The sequence below is a fragment of the Cupressus sempervirens genome, chromosome 5 (assembly GCF_028749045.1).
Source record: "Cupressus sempervirens isolate cs-2001-9-10 chromosome 5, ASM2874904v1, whole genome shotgun sequence".
In the NCBI taxonomy this organism is placed as follows: Eukaryota; Viridiplantae; Streptophyta; class Pinopsida; order Cupressales; family Cupressaceae; genus Cupressus; species Cupressus sempervirens.
In genome coordinates, this window is record NC_143122.1 from 466380467 (window position 1) to 466402385 (window position 21919).

The following is a 21919-nucleotide window of genomic DNA, read 5'->3' on the forward strand; positions in this document are numbered from 1 at the left end:
TTTTTATTTTTTTAAACATGAAAGATAAAGCATTCATATCAAACACATAGTAGCGGAAGTAATAACATACATACAACTAAAAATATTCATAACAAGTTACATTCCTTAAGGATCCCAAGACATTGAGTCACATTTGATCTAATTAATACTAAGTCTAACCACTACCACATCTGCATGAAAGAATAAATAAAAAGTCTAATGTCCATATTACACATTTGTTCTAAATGGCTCTTGGCAATTAAATTCAAAATGCTCAATCATCCACTGTACATGACACAGGGTGTGAAAGGCTTAAAAGAATATACATATGTGAAAATGAAGTACATCATCCTATTCTAATCTATGGTGCAAGTGCAATAAAGTAAATGAAACCAAATTCCATACATTATACATCATCATAGAAGATATAAAAATCCATTGTAAAAGATAGCCATAAATCATAAACACAACACATAATTATCTAAATGCATGGTTCCTCCCAACTGTAAATAGCATCATTAGACCATCGTGGGTCCTAGCCATCCCTCCATGTGTAACATCCCAAGTCATTGAAGAGATCATCGGTATCATCATAGTAGGGACATCACTCCTAAAAAGTACTACATCATATGCAGAAAGCAATCTAGCATGCTGCAACATATGCATCAGAAATCTAATCATGCAAAATAAGGCATACATTTCCAATATGCAAAATCTATCATATGCTAATCACCAATATAAGGATACATTTCCATCATCCTAATCCAAGAATAGAATGAAGATAGATGCCAACAAGGAATGCATCAGCCATGATGTCTTAGACAGATCTCAAATGGTAAGAGTGAAAAAGCCCTACCGCCCGAACACGTGGAACCTAAATGGTCCACTCCCACCACACTGAGGAGATAATCTCAAGTCCCAAACAGGCTATCAATCACATAGCACAAACACTTTCTAAGTCTAGGAATCCTAAAAGTATACTAACTCAAAGGTTCCAACATAAAGATCGACATCTAGACCCAAAGGCACAACAATGACATGTAGAAAACCTACTATGCAAGCGGGAAAGTGTCATCGCACAAATCACACTAGAGTTACCTTGGTAGTCTCTCAATAGACCTTGGCCCCATAGTCATCTCTATGCGGCCACTAGTATCCTTTCATACTGACAAGGCATACTACAAAATGCAAGGTTGCAACCAAGCATTCTCTCTACTCCCATCTTAGTCTATACTAGCACTCGAGGCATGGGTGAGAACATACAATTATCTTATTAGGTTTATTTAATCACCATTTAGTGTAAATGTTTTCACTTATTAATAAAACTTACAATGAGTTACCTTAGCAGTCACTTAGGGCCCCAACCCCCATTGCAAGCCACTTTTTGACACTACAAGTAGATAACCTACCCTAGACTCATGGAATCATAAATCACAAAATCACCATAGTCCTATACAAGTGACTCAAAAAATACCAAAAGATAATCCACAATAAGGGCATCAAATCTCCACAAGCAACTGAAAAGCATCCATTGATAATCGTGACCACAACAGCTCTCTATTGGCAACTGAAGGTATCACTGATAATCATAATATCTATTGGTTCCAACAAGCAACCAAAAAGTATCTCAAAGTAATACTGATCAAAGACTCCAAAAATGGTCGAGTCAAAACATGTCACAACATGACAACATCAAGAAATAAATCAACACTTCAGTCCCATCATGGTGACTGGAAAGTAGTCCAAGGATAACTGATCGATGACTCAAAAATAGTTAAGTCAAGTGTCTCAAATACAGACACCTCAGCTTCACACAAGAAGACTAGAAAGAAATAACAATCAGTAAATAAAAACATCTCATAGAGCATGCCATCACATTACCATGGTTGGGTTTTAAAAGAATCGAGACCAAATAATATCAACATGTCATCACATTCGCATAACTCCCAAGCCTCTGGTAGACATCCTAACTGGTCAACACTCTAGGACCACCCAAACTCCAAACATGGATAGCATAAAGAACAAGATACAAACACATATTTTAGTTTACTTTTGTAATCACATGGTTAAGCCAAATATTAGGTTTCAGTTTTTATTTTCAGGTGTATAAGATTCTTCATTTAATCTACAACTCAACCCTTTTTTTTTTTTGAATAAAACTTAGAATTATCCCTCCATTATTTTAAAACAATTCTCTAAAATAATCATAAGATAATTATTTACTTATTTAAATCATTGAACCAGTTCCCATTGACTTTTAGATAAAATCATTCACATTATTCAAAACATTAGAATAATACTTATCAACTTTCAAATAATTAGTTTACAATTTCCTATAAATACTTCAAAGACAATCATTTATTTAATTCCACTTATTAATATCTCTTTTCTTTTAATTTGCCCTCATTAAAAAATCTATTTACTTAAATTGACTAATAATTAATTACACTTCTTCTACTATTAACTAATCTTAATTAAATTTAATTAGATTAGTTAATAAATCATATAAAACTAATGCATAAAAATAAGATTCTATTTTAATTCGAACTCAAACCCAAATCAATTTCCAAATCTTGATTCTACTAAGGGAAGATTGCAATAATATTTTAATTCCCATAGCTAGATGAAACAATATGCATGCTCGAATTCCAAATTACAAAATTGAACATTCATTCATAGAGAATTATTCAGACATACATAACAAACACGATGAAGACAGGAAGAGAAAGAGCATAATAGAATATGTGAAATAATCACAAGTGCCTACCTAGACACTGATGCTAATTCGCTACGCCTCAGAAGATTGTAGAGAAGCTCTTCCTCTTAGAACCTTCTTCTTTCTGAAAGTTCCTTCATTCTCCAACATTCGCAATTCCTCCAAGAACCAAGACCCCAAAATGACTAGAAGTTCTTGTAGAAGCATTTGAGGATGTCCATTTACACTAGAAGAGCCTCTATATAAAGGCCTCTAAGATGCATCTAGAATGTGTTTAGAAAGAAATAAGAGATAAGCATGACAACTAAGCACATAACTTCCACAATAAGAAGATAAACATGATGAGGTGTCTAGAATGTTGTAGACACCATGTGCTCAAATAATGTGCTAAGTGTAGACAACATGTGCATAATTAGAGTGCAAACTCTTGTGTTGTCAACATGACAACTCCCAAGAGCTTGCATACTCCTATGTGAATAAATATAATGCACATTAATTTATTTAATATTCTCTTTATTTATTTTTAAATTAATTTATTAATTTTAAATCTCATGCACTCACTTGAATAAATCCACTTGTTTTATCTTAATATATTTTAATCACATGCATGCATCATGCAATCTAGAATCTTTTAATAATTTTAATATCTTTTCCACTTTTAAATTTATTTTTGATACTTAATTGATAAAATGTTTATTAACTTAAATAATAATATTATTTAGCATTTATTTAAAAATGAACTCTAAATATATTAATATTAAATTAAATAAATATTATCACGTTCCAACTTTAAACTTATAACTTTTATCTTCAAATTTATTCTTTCTATTTAATTAATTTTTCAATTAATTAAATAAAATTAAATATTAAAATATCATAATAATTTTCCATTAAATTAAATCATTAATTAGATTTTTTAATTAGACTTAATTAATAGCAAATTCAACAAAGACTCAAAGTAAAATACAAAAACCCATCATAGCAAAACACATACAAAATCAAATCAAGGGTTAATATCATGAATTATGTCATCTAACGTATTCAAAGGGTACTCGACTCAAATACTTGTCCTAATTTTCAATTAGGACAAATGGCTTAAAGGGTTGGGATTGAACTTGAGAATTTTATCTCCCCTCTCTTACCATTGAGATAATGTGATAGGGTACGCTCATCCTGACAATTCAGGGAAGTCGATACCCAGTACCTACAATCTGCATAAAATCCATGCATGTACATACATAATATATACTAAACTAAATAGGCAATGGCAAGAAGTGGTGCATCGTGTAGATCCTGACTAGCAGGTGACTACGACTCCCTTCCTTAACCACATCAGAAATGCCATACAGAAAGAAAACAAACACACATACCATACACATGCAAGTATGGGGTAAGTATCCATAAAAAAACACACACAGAATAAACCATCTATCTAATCATCATCACTAACTAAAATCACTTGAATAAGCATCATGCATACATGAACTATAAAGTACCAAGTAATCTCATCATATAATAAACTGAATCTGAAACAATATCTAATAATTTCAAAATAGTGTTACTAATAATCATCAACATAAAACTAGCCCTAAAAGAGTTTGACAATGATAACAAAAATGCGACCTAGGGGCAGGAACTACATCTGAATCTAATTTCTAATGACAGATTGTAACAAAATCACTTGACAAAGTCAAGCACAGAGTCTTTGATCTTCTTGAAAGCTTCACTTGTAACACGTGAAAGTACCTTCTCTAGTTCTGATTCAACTTTGATTCCTACTTCATTGGGGTTGGAGTTGGGGTTGACGTAGGCATAGTAGTGCATTGGTATGTCAAATCCATGTACCCTAGTATATACCTCATCGTTTGTACCAATATGTAAAAAGTTCCCACGATTGTTCAAATCTAAGATTTCTAACCACTTTGCAAACTTTGTTTCATCTAATGGTAATAATCGGTACAGAGTATCTAGGCTACTACATGTCATTTTACGCAACTTATTATATTCTGTAATGTACATAGTTCTTTGTTGAACCTTTTTTATAATATTTCTCATGTCCTATAGCATGGGGAGAATAGCTGCTAAAGTTAAGAGTACCTTAACATTAATTAGGCTTGAGTATAGCTGAGGGAATCTATCTCACACATAGTGGATTAGTCCAAGCAATGATGGGTATTTAGACATTACTTAATGTGCTAGTCCATCCAAAGAGATCCATCTAGTATCATTGTCTTTAAGAAGCTTCCTCCCATCAGTAAGTCCTATAGCAAAGTGTTGAAATTCTCAGACTCATTTTGGATTTTGACAAAAGTATTGGTAAATATCTTTGATTAGAGATTCCACTTTACTTACACAACCAAAATTCCTGACAATTCCAAAAGCTAGATTCATTTGATGGGTCATGCAATGAATGGGAATAGCATAGGGTGCCAAATCATTCTTGATCATTTTTCAAAGACTGCCTTTATGACCTTGCATAACCGAAGCACCATCCACTCCAACACACACCAACTTTTTGGCAATCTCCATGCTATCCAAACCTCCAAATTCAATTAGAGTAGTCTTTAATAATTCATATAAGTTTTCAGCTATCACATTACGATTCAATTTAGCAACAAATAGTAGAAATGGTTGACGACAAAGATTGTTTATAGTATAAACATGCATGCACACCCAAGAAGTATTATCAATTGTTGTAACTTCATCTAGAGACAATGCAATGAAATTTGAGTTTTTTATAGATTCCTTCATATCTTCTATTTCAACCTGTGCAAGACATTTAGCCCATTGCCACTTGCTATTTACTGACCAGTAACTATTACGATAGTTTCGATTTTTCAAAAAATGCAATAATGCAGTCATTGAAGGGTAGTTCATCATAGGGAATCCTCTACTCAATATATAAAAGACCACACCTAATTGAACTACTTTTCCCATATTTTGCACTTCTGTTGCTTTTCCAATGAAATCTTCAATGGAGCCTTTTACTGCAAAATGCTTCTCCCATATTTGCTAGTGTAACTCGTATATTTCAGCATTCTCAATATGAAGACAATTCTCCTTTGTTTTCCAAGTTAGCATAGATTTTTTGACTCTATCTATAATTTCCTTCTTGTAAGCTTTACCGACATGCTTTTCTATGGTATCAATTTTAAGCTGCAGCCTCTTCTCCTTCTTTGTTATCTCTATGCAAATCTTACATCTACATTATGCAAGAGGCTCACCATCATTTGAGTTGGGCACTAGTTCAATGAACCAGTACCTTTCCACCCATTCTAACTAAAAATTTGTTTTGGACAGATCCTAGTGAGATCGATCTTTCTTTGATTCTAGTTTTCTTATCCCCTTTTGTGCATGAACTTGATTTATGGAATCAATTTTGGTTTTCTCAACCGATTGGTCCGGGATTGACTCCAACTCTATAATCTTAGTTTGTGACTCCCTACTCAAGGGAAGTTCCTCCAGATCTTATTCAAGTTCATCCTCGATTAAGATATCAAGTTCACCAACTTGAACTTCAATACTGTTTGAGGGTCCAACTTATGATGAATCTCCTTTTTCAATAACCACTGGAGATCTAACTTGTGAATCTTGTAGGTTGCCAACATTTCCACTACCAAAATATGCCGCTATGTTTCTACATTTTGGTAATGGTGGCCTCTCTTGGATTTTAGGGATCCTACCCCTTTTGTTTGACATGGCAAACTGATAAAGGCTGCAAAAAAAATCAACTTAGTTGTTGAAAAAAAGACTTAACTACTTAGACTACATATAATAACAATAATATGATTCATTCTCAAAAAAAGGGTACTACTGCTACAGTACTACAGTCTACGGTACTACCCAATATAATTTGCAAACCTAATACCTATAGGCTATCTTAGCATGTGAGATGTCCAGTCACCAACAGACACTGGATAGTGAAACTAAAAAAATAACCAATACCACTTACAAAATAATTTAAAAATCACTTGCCTTTTACAAAAACCAGGGTCCACAAGTCAACGGCCAATGCACTCAACACTCTAAAGTTTCAGAAGCAATAAGAAATGCCAATCTCCAAACTAGAAAATAGCGAATTGTGTAGAATAATAATTTCTTATAGTCCAATCTAGGTTGGCAAATTAGGCAGGATTAACAAGCGAGAATGTCAAATGCAAGAAAAATGCACCTTCCTATGCAAGCCCATAGTAGGAAACAGTTGGCTAAATGAGGCGGGTGATCGAAACGCGTCAATAAAATGGTTGGTGACACCCAACCCAAGGAAAAATTTATATAGTTGTAGTAATGGCGAAATAACATCGACCAATAAGAAACAACATGCAAAGGTTGGCGATATGTTTAAAATAAATGTATCCAAACTATATATTGCATTGGCGATTGCATTGATATTTTTGACCAATCATGTGATAACTAATGGGCGACCACCCCGAGCATTGGACCCAAATATGATAAATATTCAGTGACGTGGTTGGACCCAAATATGATAAATATTCACCAAATGAGGATTGACCCATCAGACGAGATCGCCAAAAGGCAAAGATTTGTCGCTAAAGTAATCCCTTTTGTTTAATCTCCTCACTCTAAATATTTTTTGGAATTTTTCCAGTAATAACAATGAACTAGAAAATTCATTTAGGTGTATTTCAATATTACAAGCTCATTTGGTTAAAGCATTTTTGGATTCTAAATTAGATGATTAGAAAATTTATTTTTTTGACAATTATAATTGTAGATTATTTTGTGTTTATGAATGTTTTTAAATTCATAACATTGAATTGTCTTTATTATTTGTGATTTCTCATTTAATTGGCTATAGGTGCAAACAACAAAAATACAAATTGTTTCCTCCATTTCCACTCTTGAAATTTACTTTGACATTCTAATGCAAGAAGTGATCCCCATCTATTACAAATTAGGTATTGGTTAACATTACAAGTTCCTAATGAAAGTTTGGTTAGTGTCATTTTAGTTTTTCACTTTAACATGAGAGAAGGTTGAAGAATTAATGTTAGGATAATGTGTACCCTTACTTTAGCTCTCGCATTTTCTCTTCTCAACTTGTGCCTTGAATACTTGCCCTAGAAGAAATTGGTAGTATGATAGTGGAGGCATATTGTTACATTTTTTCTAGGAGGTCAAGAGGTAGTGATATTTTTTAGATATTGATGTATCTTGCTTTATCATTTGCTTCTTTTATTCTATGTCTAAAGTTTGTAATTCCCTTATAATTTGAATGCTAAGCTTATCATTGATACACAAATATCTAGCATTTGAAATCGCTCTTTCAAATGTAGAGAATGGAATTAACTATACAATCTATCAATCACTTTACTATTTTTTTTCTAATATTTTTGCAATGCATTTAATTTATTGGGTTGAATGTAAATTTGATTAATTCAATATAGCTAATAATTATGCTTCTTTAAGGATGGTTTTCAAGTAATCAATTTGAAACTAATATCATATATTTTTCTTTGAGGCACTAATGATTGCTTTGTACACGAGTTATAGTGAACTTCAAATGCACCATTGTTTTATGTTCCTTCCTTCAATTAAAAAATTAAAATAGCTTTTTAAACTATCAATGTACATATATTTAAGTTTTTGAATGTGTTCAATTTTTTTAATCTATGCTTTCATTTTCCATTTCCATCAATATATTGAATTGGTTCACCACTAGCAAACACATAATGATAGTTCTTATGTTGGTATATTTAGCAAGGAAAGTAGCATTGTTTAATTGTTAACAAGAGCTCAAGATATCAATTAATATTTAATACTTTCAAACAACAAATTATTGAATGAGAAAATATGAACATATTTAAAGGTTGTTTAACAAATTTAGGTGTGAAATTTTTCATAGTACACTTTCATTTCTATTGGTAATTATCTTTATTTAACAATTTTTTAAGAATATATGTATGATTAAATTGACTTGAATAAAGAATTTAATTTTAAGATTATACAAAGCATATCACTTTCTTGAAAATCAAAACTCTTATCAACTCATCATTGCACATAAAAATAAAGTGTGCAACTATTAGTATTTATTTAATTGACTTGAAGTTATTGTCATCAATAAAAGTTTTAGTAGCTTCTAACTCAAAACACTAGTTTGATTGGGGCATATAAGGTCATTTGTTTGTATAGTCTTAAATTTCAAATTCTTCATTATCTTTTTATCAATGATGTCATGCAATTTGCTCCTTGCATTTTTTTTCAAGTTTCCCTTGAACATCTTGGATCATATTTGTTTAATGCAACTTTATGTACATTTCTCTATGATTACATTTAAATAATGTACTCCATTTCCCTTAACAATCCATTTGTACCTCTATGAGTTTAATTGAACCAGTTCTCATAATTTGATCAATGTCAAGATAAAGGAAGGGAACAAATGGACATCAAGAGGTCAATATCCAACTTGGTCCAGTAAACGGTTAGAGTTAACACCTACTAGATTTATCAAGACAACTACAAGAAGAAAGAAAATGCATTTGCTTTTGTTACTCAACTTTCAACATTGTAAAAACACAAAGCAATGTCATTAGTGCTAGTATGGTTCATAGATATAGCATAACCAACATTCAATAGTTACAAATGTCAGAATAACAAAATATTCAAAGTACACATTCTATAGTTATATTTAGAATTTAAACTTCAGTATGTCAAGAATTAGATACTCATTATACCTTTTTGCACATAGCAAGAATAACAAATAAAGATAATAGAATATGGTGTTGTATATCCACTCTAAATTATCATTGCTAATTCAAAGTTAAGGTTTTTTTTAATAAATCGAGACAATTGTTTTTAAATGTTGAGTTATAAATAATAATAAGCAGTTGTTAGTTGCTAGTAATCATGAAATGAATAGCTATAAGGATATTGATATTATTATTATTATTAGTACTTGCCAGTAGGCTAAGTACTATTGTGTCATTTTTTGGATTACTCATGTTAACTTGTTAGTATGTCTACCAATAAAAATTCATTTCATTCCATATTTTTCTATAACTATTATGTTTATAAGAAATACATGTCAAATTTTTTAACTTTACAATTTATATAGGTTAATTTTCTAGCTTTTAATTAGATGAATGGATTAGAGTCTTATATGCAGATTTGTGAGTTTGCGATAAGTATTTTTTATAGAATATTTGTATTGTTTCTCTTAACCCTAATGTTTAGAATTATTGTATATGGATTTTACAATAGAAGACTATACATTATAATAATATAATCAATAATTTGATATTTCTAATTTTCTAGAACTATTATAAATAAATTTTTTTAATTACAAAGAAATACATTGAAATAATTTTTTAAAAATATTTTAAATATTCACTTTAATTATTTATTACAACTCTTAGGTGAGTGTTATTCCCATTCTTGAACTTTTGTTTGGATGATTTATTATATTAAAAATTTAATACTATTGTTAAATGTTTTATATTATATTTATTTCATTCGTCAACTTTTAATATTTATTAAATAGTTATTTAAATTTTTATTATTTAAATACTATTTTTAAAAATAAAATATTATAAAACAAAAGCGAATGTACAATTATTATTCAACCTATTTCATATGCATTATAATGTGTGAATCTTATGTGAATTAATGTGTTGGTTACAAAAATTGATGCTTCTTTAATTTGAACAATTTTCCCATAACTACATGATTGTACAAAATGAATTATATATAAAATATATTTGAAAAAAATTGAATATGATTATTAAAAATTAAACTACACATTAATATATTTCATAATAAATTTATAATAAAATTACAACTAAATTTATATCAAAATTAAAGCTAATACAAGGCAAGTACTAAGCCACTATGTGGCACTTGTTATTATATTGTGATTTTGTAAAGATAACCTTTATCAAACCTATTAATGAGAAAGAATTTGTCTTTGGAAAGGAATATTCTAACTAATCTTGTGCCTAACCCTTTTGGCCAACATATATCAAAATTCACCACATCCCAACTATGAAAATTCAAGTGGTGTGTATTCACGAAGATGAATCCTAGCGATCAACGGAGGACTTGGAGACATCAATAACAAAAGGTTGCTCCTTAGAGAAACAATGACCATCATCACTAAACATCCTAGATATCAAAATTTTGCATGCCATCTTACAGAACTCCCTGTAAGATATGTAGGTGAACCTTCTTGGGTAACATGATCCAAAGGGACACTGCTGCTAATAGTGTCAGCCATTAAAGAGAAACCAAAGGGTTTACAAATTTTCTTTTCTTGGACTCCAGTAAAGTAATGATTATGGTTTTCCTGTCCATGTGGAAGCATCTTTGAGTGCCAGCGAAAGCAAAGGATGAGGTTGTGATGTGCTCTTTGCCATAGGACTTTGTTTTATGATAATGATTATGCAATCGTTTGATGTAAGGGAAGGCCTCATAAAAACACAAGCCAAAAAAAAGGTAATAATTACCTTAATTAATTAGTGAGATTAATAGGGAAGGGGTGTAATTTACTTTTATTATAAGGAAGTGACTTTTGAGTTTGGAAAGTCGCATTTCTTTAATTTTTAAGATATAAATAATGAGAGAAATGTAAAGCAACAAGACAATATTCAAATAATCAACATTCACAAGAAGAAAGAAGAAGCATTTTATATTTATTTGTATGGAGGAATAAGGGTTTGAATATGACTTGTAATATAAATTCAATTATTTTATTTTAATGATAAAATAACATCTTTTGTTTATTTTAAAAATGGCATGGAGATTTAAATTGAAGATGAATCGTCCTTTGTAATTATTTTTTGAATTCTATATACAATTTAAATGTCAGATAAGTGGACACAATCATTTAGCATTTTTAATTTGATCATCACAGATATTGTGAAATATCAAATTGTTTCTGTATTTGTGTTCAGTTTGTCTCCCTACTAGAGGAGTTAAAGTTCAATCTAGAATAATTTAAGATTGTATAAATATTTGATCTGTCACATCTTGATTATTTAATTGATGGTAGTATAAGTGTGCAGAACATTATAAAGTTGTTTGTAAAAATTCACTGAAGTTGATTCTATTGCCTAGATGAGTAGAGGCACTAGTTTTTCTATTATTGAAGTCAGAAAATCTATATATTCCTTCCTACAAATATCAAATCCATTATTAACAAGACCTTATACAAAGCATTCAATTCAAGCACTCAACATTCAGTTTCATTTTAATCAAGTTCAAGGACTTTGCTAATCGGAGAACTCCAAAGCTTAAATTCGCTTTAGAAAAGCTTTGAATCAAGTGATCAGGTTCAAGGAGAAGGTCTACCTGCCTAGCTATAGCAGAGTCTAAAGTGCAGAGGAATTAAGGTGATTCTCATTCATTAGCCAAAATTGATTGTGGAATCCTATTGGAGAAGTGGCAAGCTCTTGGATTTCAAATCTGCAATTTTCACAACCAACAGATTCTTCAGTCAATTTCCTCTATCTCTCTGAAGAGCCATTAGAGGGAATGTTAGCTTGGTACAATGAAGGTGAGGTATCTTGAGAAACACAAGGTACAATCGAGGGGGACTAGCATCCAATTGTCATTTTGGGAACATCAAATTGTGTTGCACTACCATGGTGATCCCCATAGAGATTGTTAGTGTTAGAACCTTTCATTCTATAACCTGGATATCTGACTATTGGGCACAAATCTAAACCATTTTTCTCTCTAGTATCAAATGGAGAAGGCCTTAATGAAGTCACTAGAATCAATGGTGATCTTCAACTGTCCATAGGGAGCATGGCAACATTCTCTACACCATTTGATTGAAGCAAAAAGCTTGAATGGACCTTGTTTGTATTTGAGAATTGTGCATATGGATAATCCATACCACTTAATCTATCAGTTCCATATGAATCATAGAATACTTTTGATAAAGGAGCAATATTAGACCTTCCTAGTGAAGACCAATTTTTATGAACAACCCATACTCCAAATCCTTCATCAAATCAACTACTATTCTTGTATGAGGGGGCTTTGAAGGCATAATTTCTTGACCTTGCAAGATCTTTTTATAAAACACCACGGAAGACGAGGGAAAAATATCACCATAATTTGCAATAAATGTCCAGTCATCATTAGTCCAAATTGGTGTGATCTTGCATACTACCACAAAGGCTTCCATAGGGATTAATGACATGTAGATTCCCAAACTTTAATGTGATGAGTAAATTTTTCCATAGCAGTCAGTCCGTAGAATGATTACCTTCCCATTATGTGTGAAGATAACACTCTTCATCCATCGACACAAGTATCTTGGCTTATTTATTATTAGTTCCTACCCATGGAAAGAATACTTATGCATTCATGTCAATGCAAATATGACATTAACACTAGCCAATCAAATCAAAGAATTGAAAGATTATATGAAATTTCAAATGTTTATATCTTTTTCTAATTTTTCATTATTTTATAAACCACATTTTTCATCCATTCTACTGGTCCATACTATTTTTGGTGGGTGATAAAATTAATTTTCTTCAACAAAAAATACAAATATTTTCTAACAACTTCATCTTGCATTAATGAATGTAATAATTACAATTTTATCTTTTCCACATTTGTGACAAGTTGATAAGATTTTATTTTTTCAATCATTTTATCTTCCACCTCACACAACATGTCTAATCAATATTAATTATCACAATCTATTAAATATTTTTAATTTCTTATTTTAAATATATTTATTATTAGTTTTACATTGATGTTTATTTTTGACTATTTGATATAACTTGTTCCTAAAACTTCATGTAATGCATAAGTTCAAATTTTATATATGTGTGTGTGTGTGTGTGTGTGTGTGTGTGTGTGTGTGTGTGTGTGTGTGTGTGTGTGTGTGTGTCTTTTTAATATAATTTCAATATGTTATATCTTTGTATTTGTTTGAATTTTAAATTTTTTTAAAAACTTTTCTTTTTTAATAAAAGTAGTTAAATTATTACTATTATTTTACTTTTATAAAAATAAATCAAACAATATTATATTTTATAATAGTGTTTGTAATACGTATAATTGATAAGTGTTACAATTTATAAATTATATCATTTATGATTATTAATATTTTTTGTTTAAACAATTTATCATTTAGTTTAAATACTAAATTAATAATTATATTTTATATCAAAAAAACATACTAAAGAAATAACCACAAAAAAGAAATAATTCAATTCTAAAAGATATATAAATTATTATTAAGTTTTTATAAACTATGTATTAAAATTAAGTAGTTATATTTTATTTCTTACTTATTACATCATAGTTATTCATCAACATCAAATTTATATGTCTATCTATTTATTATTTACAAATGTACATATTAAATAATATAGATATTATTTCATAATTAAAAATTACTTAATTTTATGAAAAATTTGGAAATACAAAACATTAAATAGTAAACCTTCTCTAATTGTGTAAAATTAAACAATTAGTTTTACTTATAAAATATTTTTATATTTCAATACATTCCATTTTTTCTTATAGAAATGTGAGTTTTATTTTTGAAAATTAAATTATTAGTTTCATTAATTAAAATATAATATATTTTAATTTTTTATTATAACTATGATTTTATTTGGACTATTTGTTTTATTAAGAAAAATAATTATATTTAATTCTCTCTCTCTCTCACAGACATACAACTTATGTTGGTATGACTCTATCTTACTATTTTATATCTCTTCCTCTTCCTCCTCTATATTATCTTATCCTTTTTTCCTCTACATATATGTTTATGTTTTTTATTAGATAAACAGGTTTTACAGGGATCCTAAAACCCAATAGTTAAAACATATAAGGCTGATAATAAGCATGAAAGCCTAGCCAAAAAAGTATAAGTTCAGAGGCTGATAATAAGCACAAAGCCTAGCCAAAAAGTAGAGTTCTGAGAAAAGACCAGGAAAAAATACAAGTAAAACCATGGCCTAAAGCCAGACCAAAAGCCAAAAGACAAAGAAAAACAAAAGAATAGGCAAGAGTTATTCCTCGCTCTTTCGCTCCAGCTCTTGCATAACCTGAGCAACCTCGAAGGCCAATTAGTTCTCCTCCACTTCCAACTGTTGCACCCTTTGGCCCCCCTAGTCCTGATCAGGAATGGTGTTGTCCTTTGTAGAGTCATCCTTCATTCTAGCTTCATCCCTATCTTTTCCTTCCTCATCATCCTTCATTTCTCTATCTTTGATCCAGTCCGTAAGAGAGATGATGTTGTTGTTAATGGAGCTTAACAAAGAGAACATCTGATTCTCAAGTTTGTTATTGTAGTTCTCCAGGTTGTGTATCCTTCTTTCTGCCAGATTGAGCTTGTCAGTTGAATCCATCCTCCTGTTAGCATCCATCCCATTCCTTGTTGCCTCAATATGTCTCACCTGTTCTTTGACCTCCTCCAACTCATGGAAAAGCCATTTGATTGATCTAAAATTGTCAATCATAATATTATGAGCATTGTTCAAGAGGTTCATCCTTGTCTCCTTGGCTCTATCTGAAATAGCCACTATCACCGGGTTAATGAGTTCTTCCAGCCACTATTCCTCTTGATTTTCCATGAGAATTTCTGGATTCATGGCCTCCTTGAAGATGCTCATCTTCAAAGTCTTGACATTAAATATTATCCAAGCTTTCCTCCTATCATTGACCTGCACTTCCCCTTCTACATACCCTGCATTCTCCTATTTATGTTCTTCAGGTTGGGCTTGGAGGTGGATAGGAGATAGGGGCAACATAGATGCCTCCTCAAACTGAGAGCCCACTTCCTCCAAACTCTCCCTCTTGCATTTCTTCCTTCCACTTTCATCCTTAATTTCCTCCTACATCTCCTTAACCACCTCCTTAGACTCTGGCTCCTCCTCATCATCGTTGACTCCCTCCTCATCCTTCTCAAGAGGCTTCTGCCCAAGATCCCTAGGGCTTTTTATGCTAGGGGTTATGGGGGAGGGAAATTTTTAGCTTGGTGAGACGCTAATTTCCCCAAAGAAGAGATCCCTCCTTCCTTAGAGCTGAGGCTCTAAATTTCATCTGAGTCAGAGGAGTAACTAGAGCTACCAGACTCCACCTTCTCTACCTGAGGAGGAGCGATGCTTATAGTCTAAGCCTTGAAGTGCTCGTGGATAAGCAACAACAGCCCCTCGTGCAGAGCTAGGTTTATGGTGGACTTCTTTTTGAAGCTATCCACTGCCTTGCTCATCGAGGTTAATAGATAATATGGAAAGGAAATATTAGCATTATGTTAGAAATGATTCAATATAACAAAGTGGTGGGTATGAGCTCTATCAAACCTAGTGTCCAACGTGATGTACTCGATAACAACTCTTAGAACATACCTCCACCACTTCTTCATGGAGTTGAGGACATAGTAGGTGTCAATCTTTCTCAGCGCCTTTAGTTCCTTCTCACTCTCCACAAAGTCCCTAACCACATTGGCCAAGAGCTTCTTATCCCTGATGAATTTAAAACCCTCAATAGGGATTTCGGTGACAATCACAATCACCTCCTCTGTTATCCAGAAGTAGATCCCATTCACCTTCACCCTACCATCCTTCCAAGACCCCACCATGCTTTTGGTCACCTCTTGATTGAATCCATGCAACTTCATGATATAATTGGTAACCCCACCCTCTTCTAACTTTTCCCACACTTTCTCCCTACTTCTCCATTTCTCAAAATCTCCCACTGGCTCCTTTCTGCATCTTTCGCCTACCATTTATGCACATTGCACACCCTCTTTACTCATGTGATGCTCACTTTGTGACTGAAAGGGACCACCAAGAGTTAGCAATAACTAGAGAAAAATAGCCCTACTATTGCTCTAGAAGCAAGTGCAAAAAACAACCCACAAAGCATGTCGATTAATCAATAATGAATTACTGTAGTTACGATTTCCCATGCTTCCATTTTGAAAAGTACCCTTATTTCTTAAAACCTTCATAATCATAATTATAGCTTGATTTTCTTTGTACTTCCTTGGATCGTGTCCAATTCGATCAAACTTTTAATGTCTATTGACAAATAAATTCTAGGAAGCCAGGTCATTTTTTGGTCTGCGCTGACCCCAATGTTCACAAACCTATCAGCAACCGTGTTTGCTTCCCAAAAAATATGAGTGACGTGGATTCTATTAAATTTGGCGACGGTCTCACGAGTCTCATCAATTAGATTTGTAATCATCCATGATGGATGTGAGTTGCCAATGATGCACTTTATAATGTTATTTGAATCCCCTTCGAGCCATAAATTGGTGACACCAATTTCAAAAGCCAATTTTACAACATTGCACGTGGCATTCGCTTTTGCAAAATGATTGGTTTAAAATCCTAGCAGGAGAGAAAAAGTTGCAATACTATCTCCATTTTCATTTCTTATCATGCCTCCATTACCCCAGGAGCCAAGGTTGCCCTTGGAGGATCCGTCAAAGTTGGCTTTGTGCCAGCCTTTAGGGGGAAGGAACCACTTGGCTTCCTATCTTTTCCTCGAACTGTCTTTTACCTTCTCCTTGATCCTGCCTCCTATCTCAAATTCTCCCCCCTTCCTCACAGAAAATTTGTCCTTTATGTTACTAAAAATCTTTCTCCCAACAACTAAAGCCATCTCCTCCCTATCTCTGAAAATCCTAGTGTTTCTCTCCTTCCATATACTCTAACAAAAATGGGGTAGGATCCATGAGCTAATTTCCTTCAAGACAGACCCATTGAACAAGTCATGCCATTGATAAAAAAAAGTCCAGGAGGTTAGAAGGAAAGCACTAGTTGTGGACTAAGTCTTGGGTGAGGGTGCCCCAAAATGTCCTAGAGAAAGAATAGTGAATGAACATATGATTTCCCTTCTCCAACTCTTCTTACACAAAACATATCTGTTGGGCATGGTGTGACCTCTTTTGATGAGATTTTCCTAGGTTAGAGTTTTTTCCTAAAGAGCCAACCAAAAAACATGTTGACTTTTGGCGTAAGGCTAGGGATCTAAGCCCTCGACCAAGGGGGAGACTCTTTTAAGCTCCATAAAGTGGGGCACCCAGAGGCAACCGAATAGAGCCCATTGGCATTATTCCTTCAAACTAGTTCATCCTTATTGTTGCTAAGGGACAAGGAATAAAGCATGATCATGATTGGTTTGAGATCATCTGAGATAATGGAAAGGTCCCTCCAACCCTGTTCGATCTTGTAATTGCTAACATTGTGCCCATAAAGGTTGATGCAATCATTAGCCCAAAACCCATAACTAGGGTTGTTCATAAGGGAGCCCTGAGAAAGCCAACTATCTGACCAGAATAGAATGTCCTCCCCATTACCCAGCTTCCAGGAGACTTTTGAGCTAGCCAAGTCCCTGGCTTTTAAGAAACCATTCCAAAAAATAGAACCTCTTTGGATGTCCTCACTGAAGAGGGTGAACTGAATAGAGGGCCTCTTTATATACTTATTAACTACAGTGTCTCTCCTATCCCCCATGCTACTAAAGATGCACCAGATTTGCTTTGCCAAGAGGGCCTTATTGAGGTGAATGAGCTTCCTGATTCCTAGACCTCCATTCTTCTTGGGGAGGCAAACTTTGTCCCATGCAATAAGGGGGTGCCTTTTGTTCCTTTCAGCTCCCGTCCATAAAAAATCCCATTGGATTTTCTCCATCCTCTCAGCGTATTTCACCGGTATGGTAAAAAGGCTCAAAGCATATATCGGCAAGTTTTGAAGGATGGATTTAACTAGTTAACATTTTCCAACTTGGCTAAGAATGGCTCCTTTCCAGCCTACTAGTTTCTTACTAAAGCTTTCCATTATGCCATTCCAAAAGGAATCTGAAGGGGTCGTTCCCAAGGGGAGACCAAGGTAGGTAGAAGGAAGCTTCCCCACCTGACATCCTAGGATTTTGGAGATTCTCTTTTGTCTTTCCTCCAAAATATTGGTAAAGAAAATAGAACTTTTTTCCCAATTGATGAGCTACCCCGACCCTCTAGAGTAGGTGTGCAAATTTTCTTTCATAGCCTTTGCCTCCTTGACCGAGGCCTCTCCACCCATAATAGTGTCATCTAAAAATTGCCGATGCATAAAGGGGGTGCATTTGGAAGAGGGTTTAAAACCTTTGGTCCTCCCTTCTTCCTTTTTCTTCTTCATGAATTTGCCAATGCATTCTGCTAAGATAATAAAGAGAATAGGTGATAGAGGATCCCCCTAACATAGGCCTTTGGTAGGTTTGAAGAAATCAGAGGGGGATCCATTAACTAAAATAGCTAGAGAGGGAGTGGTGACCAACTGGGAGATTAGCTTAGATTATTTGACATCAAAGCCAAAAGCCTTCAAATCAAATCCAAAAAAGACCAATAAACCCAATTGTAAGCTTTGGACATGTCTAGTTTGAGTAACATCCCTTCTCTCTTTCCAGCTTCCATAGAGTGAATCACTTCATGCACTATAATAATCGAATCTAGAATCTATCTACCCGGAACGAAACTAGATTGTTGCTGAGAAATAATTAGGGGGAGAAGCTTAAGTAGCCTCAAAGTGAGCACCTTCAAGATGATTTTATAAAAGGAGTTACATAAACTAATGGGTCTAAACTTATCCAAAGTGTCAGCTCTTGGCACTTTGGGAATAAGAACTAAGAATGTAGAGTTTATTTCCTTCAGAATACTTTTGGCTTCAAAAAATTCCTGAACTACCTTCACAACATCTTTCATAATGACAAGCCAATACATTTGGAAAAAGAAGGTGGGAAAGCCATCAGGGCCAAGTGATTTATCCATCGAAAGAGAAAAAAGAGCTTCTCTTACTTCAGAATCAAAAGGAATGGCCTAGAGAAAATTATTATGGTGCGGTAGGAGGATTTGAGGAATACAAGAAACAATATCATCCTGGTTCACTTTAGAGAGCAAAGGATCCCAAGATAGTAGGGAGGAGAAAAAAGATACAGCTTCATTTGATATATCTTCCTTTGTCAACACATGTTGGTTTTTCTTCAAGCCAAAAATCATGTTGTTTTCTCTAAGTTTAAGAGTTGTTAAATGGAAAAAATTTGTGTTCTGGTTTCCTTCCTTGAGCCAGTTAATTCTAGATCTTTGCCTCCAGAACTTTTCCTCTTTGCTAATAATGTCATGTAAATTAGACAAGATGGATAGCTCTTCTTCCCTATTTGAGGCATCATACCCATTTTCCTGAATGGAGGCTTGGATAGAAGAGAGATTTGCAGAGAGATCCTCTTTAAGAGAGAATATGTGACCAAAATTTGACTTATTCCAACCTTTAACCATCCTTTTAACATTGCTAAGTTTTCTAGCAACCCTGAACATTGCAATGCCTTCCACTTCTATGCTCCACCAGACCTTAATTCTTTGTAAAAGTTCAGGGTGGGAAGTCCACATTTTCTCAAAATAGAAGGGAGGAGGTCTAAAGGGATCAAAAGGAACAATTGAGAGGGAAATAGGGGAGTGGTTAGACCCAATTCTAGGCAAAAGAGCTAACTTGCAAGAGGAAGACTGCAACCAATTAGGAGAAATGAGAGCTCTATCTAGTCTAACCTAAATACAATCCTTTCCTACGCATTTATTGGACCAAGTGAAGTCACCTCCCATAAGGTCCAGATCTAGAAAAGCCAATCCATTGATGAAGTTAGAAAGGCCATGCTTGTTGTCCCAATCCTGAGGTAGACCACCCTTCTTCTCCTTGTCCAGAAGAGGAGTATTGAAGTCTCTCATAATGATTCCTTTCTTCATGTTGCTATTTTGTACCAGCCCTTTTTCTCTAGACCATTAGGACTTTCTATCTCTCTTGTTATTGGGAGCATATAAATTGAGCAAAAACCAAAATTCATTGGACTGGATATGGAACACTTTACAAAAAAAGAATGTTACCGACATTGAAGACTAATTCCACACTTAAAATTTTGGTCTTGAATAATGTCAGCAGACCCCCAGAGGCTCCATCAAAGTCTGATTCCTCCCCGCTCATCAAGTTGCTGAACTTAATTTTTCTCAATGAATCCTTTTGCATTTTTGTTTCTTGGATCATCAAAATGTCAGGTCTCTGGTCTCTAATCAGATTCCTAATAATTTCTTATTTATGGGCACCATTTAGGCCCCTATTGTTCCATGAGATGATCTTCATTTTTTATTCTTAGAAAAATCCTTCAAAGTGCTTTGGCGCCCATTTTTCAAGCATCTTTTGGTCTCCTCCTCTCTGGACTCCCTCTCTAATTTTCTACCTACTTTGGTAGTAGAGCCCACATTTGGTTTACAGCTGCTCCTAGTCACTGCAGGAGAAGCCTTAAACAGATCTCTAATTTGATTCTTCCTTGGTGTCTCTCCCTTCTTTTCAAACTTCAAGGATCTAGAAGCCTTGTTGCCATTCTTTGGGGTGCTGAGAAGATCTACCCTTTGGTCCATATCTTTCACCAAGTCCTCCTTTTTTCCTATTCTGGTCACTACTTCTCTGGTGGAAACCAAGTTTTCCTCTAGGTCCTAAAAGATGATAATTTCCTTATTTTCTCTTTCCTTTTCCTCCTCTGTGGAACCTAGTTCAGGCTCTTCCTCACTGGGGAAATTGTCCATTCTAGACTCCTGAAAACCTTTTTGCGAGGCAGCCTTACCTTCCACTTGTCCAGGCATGAGGGACCTATCCTTAACCTGGTCATCCTCAATCTATTGAGAGGCATTCAAAGGTAAAGAGGAACTTGGTCCTGACTTGACTAACTCCACTTCTTTTCTTTCCCTGCCCTGAGGCTCTTGGTTAGTCATCTTAGGAGTATCTTCTACTTTCTGGGTCTCCGAAGAAAATCCCTTCTGGCCCTATTTAGTGGTCTTCTTTTTCCAAACTTTCTTCACCCTTGTTTGTGAAGAAGGAGGATACTTCTTCTTAGCAGTCTTAACTTTCAGGCACTAAAAAGCCTTATGACCTATTTTAAGACAATGAAAACACCCAAAAAGGACACTCTCATAGTCCAACTGCTAGATATGAGTGCCAAGTTTGGACTGAAAACATACCACTTTAGACATATCATCCCTTTCCCTTAAACCTACACAGATCCTCGCATAAGTCAGCCTACTCTTAGAAGCTGTAATAGGGTCGATGGAGAGAAGCTCTCTGAAAGAGCTAGCCACTCCCTTAAAGACATCCTCATTATAGAACTCCAATGGCAACTTAGGGAGTCTGACCCATTCTGGAGCTTGGTGAAAGAATGATTCATTTAAGCCTAGTTTAGACAACCATTTTTGAAGCACTAAGGTGG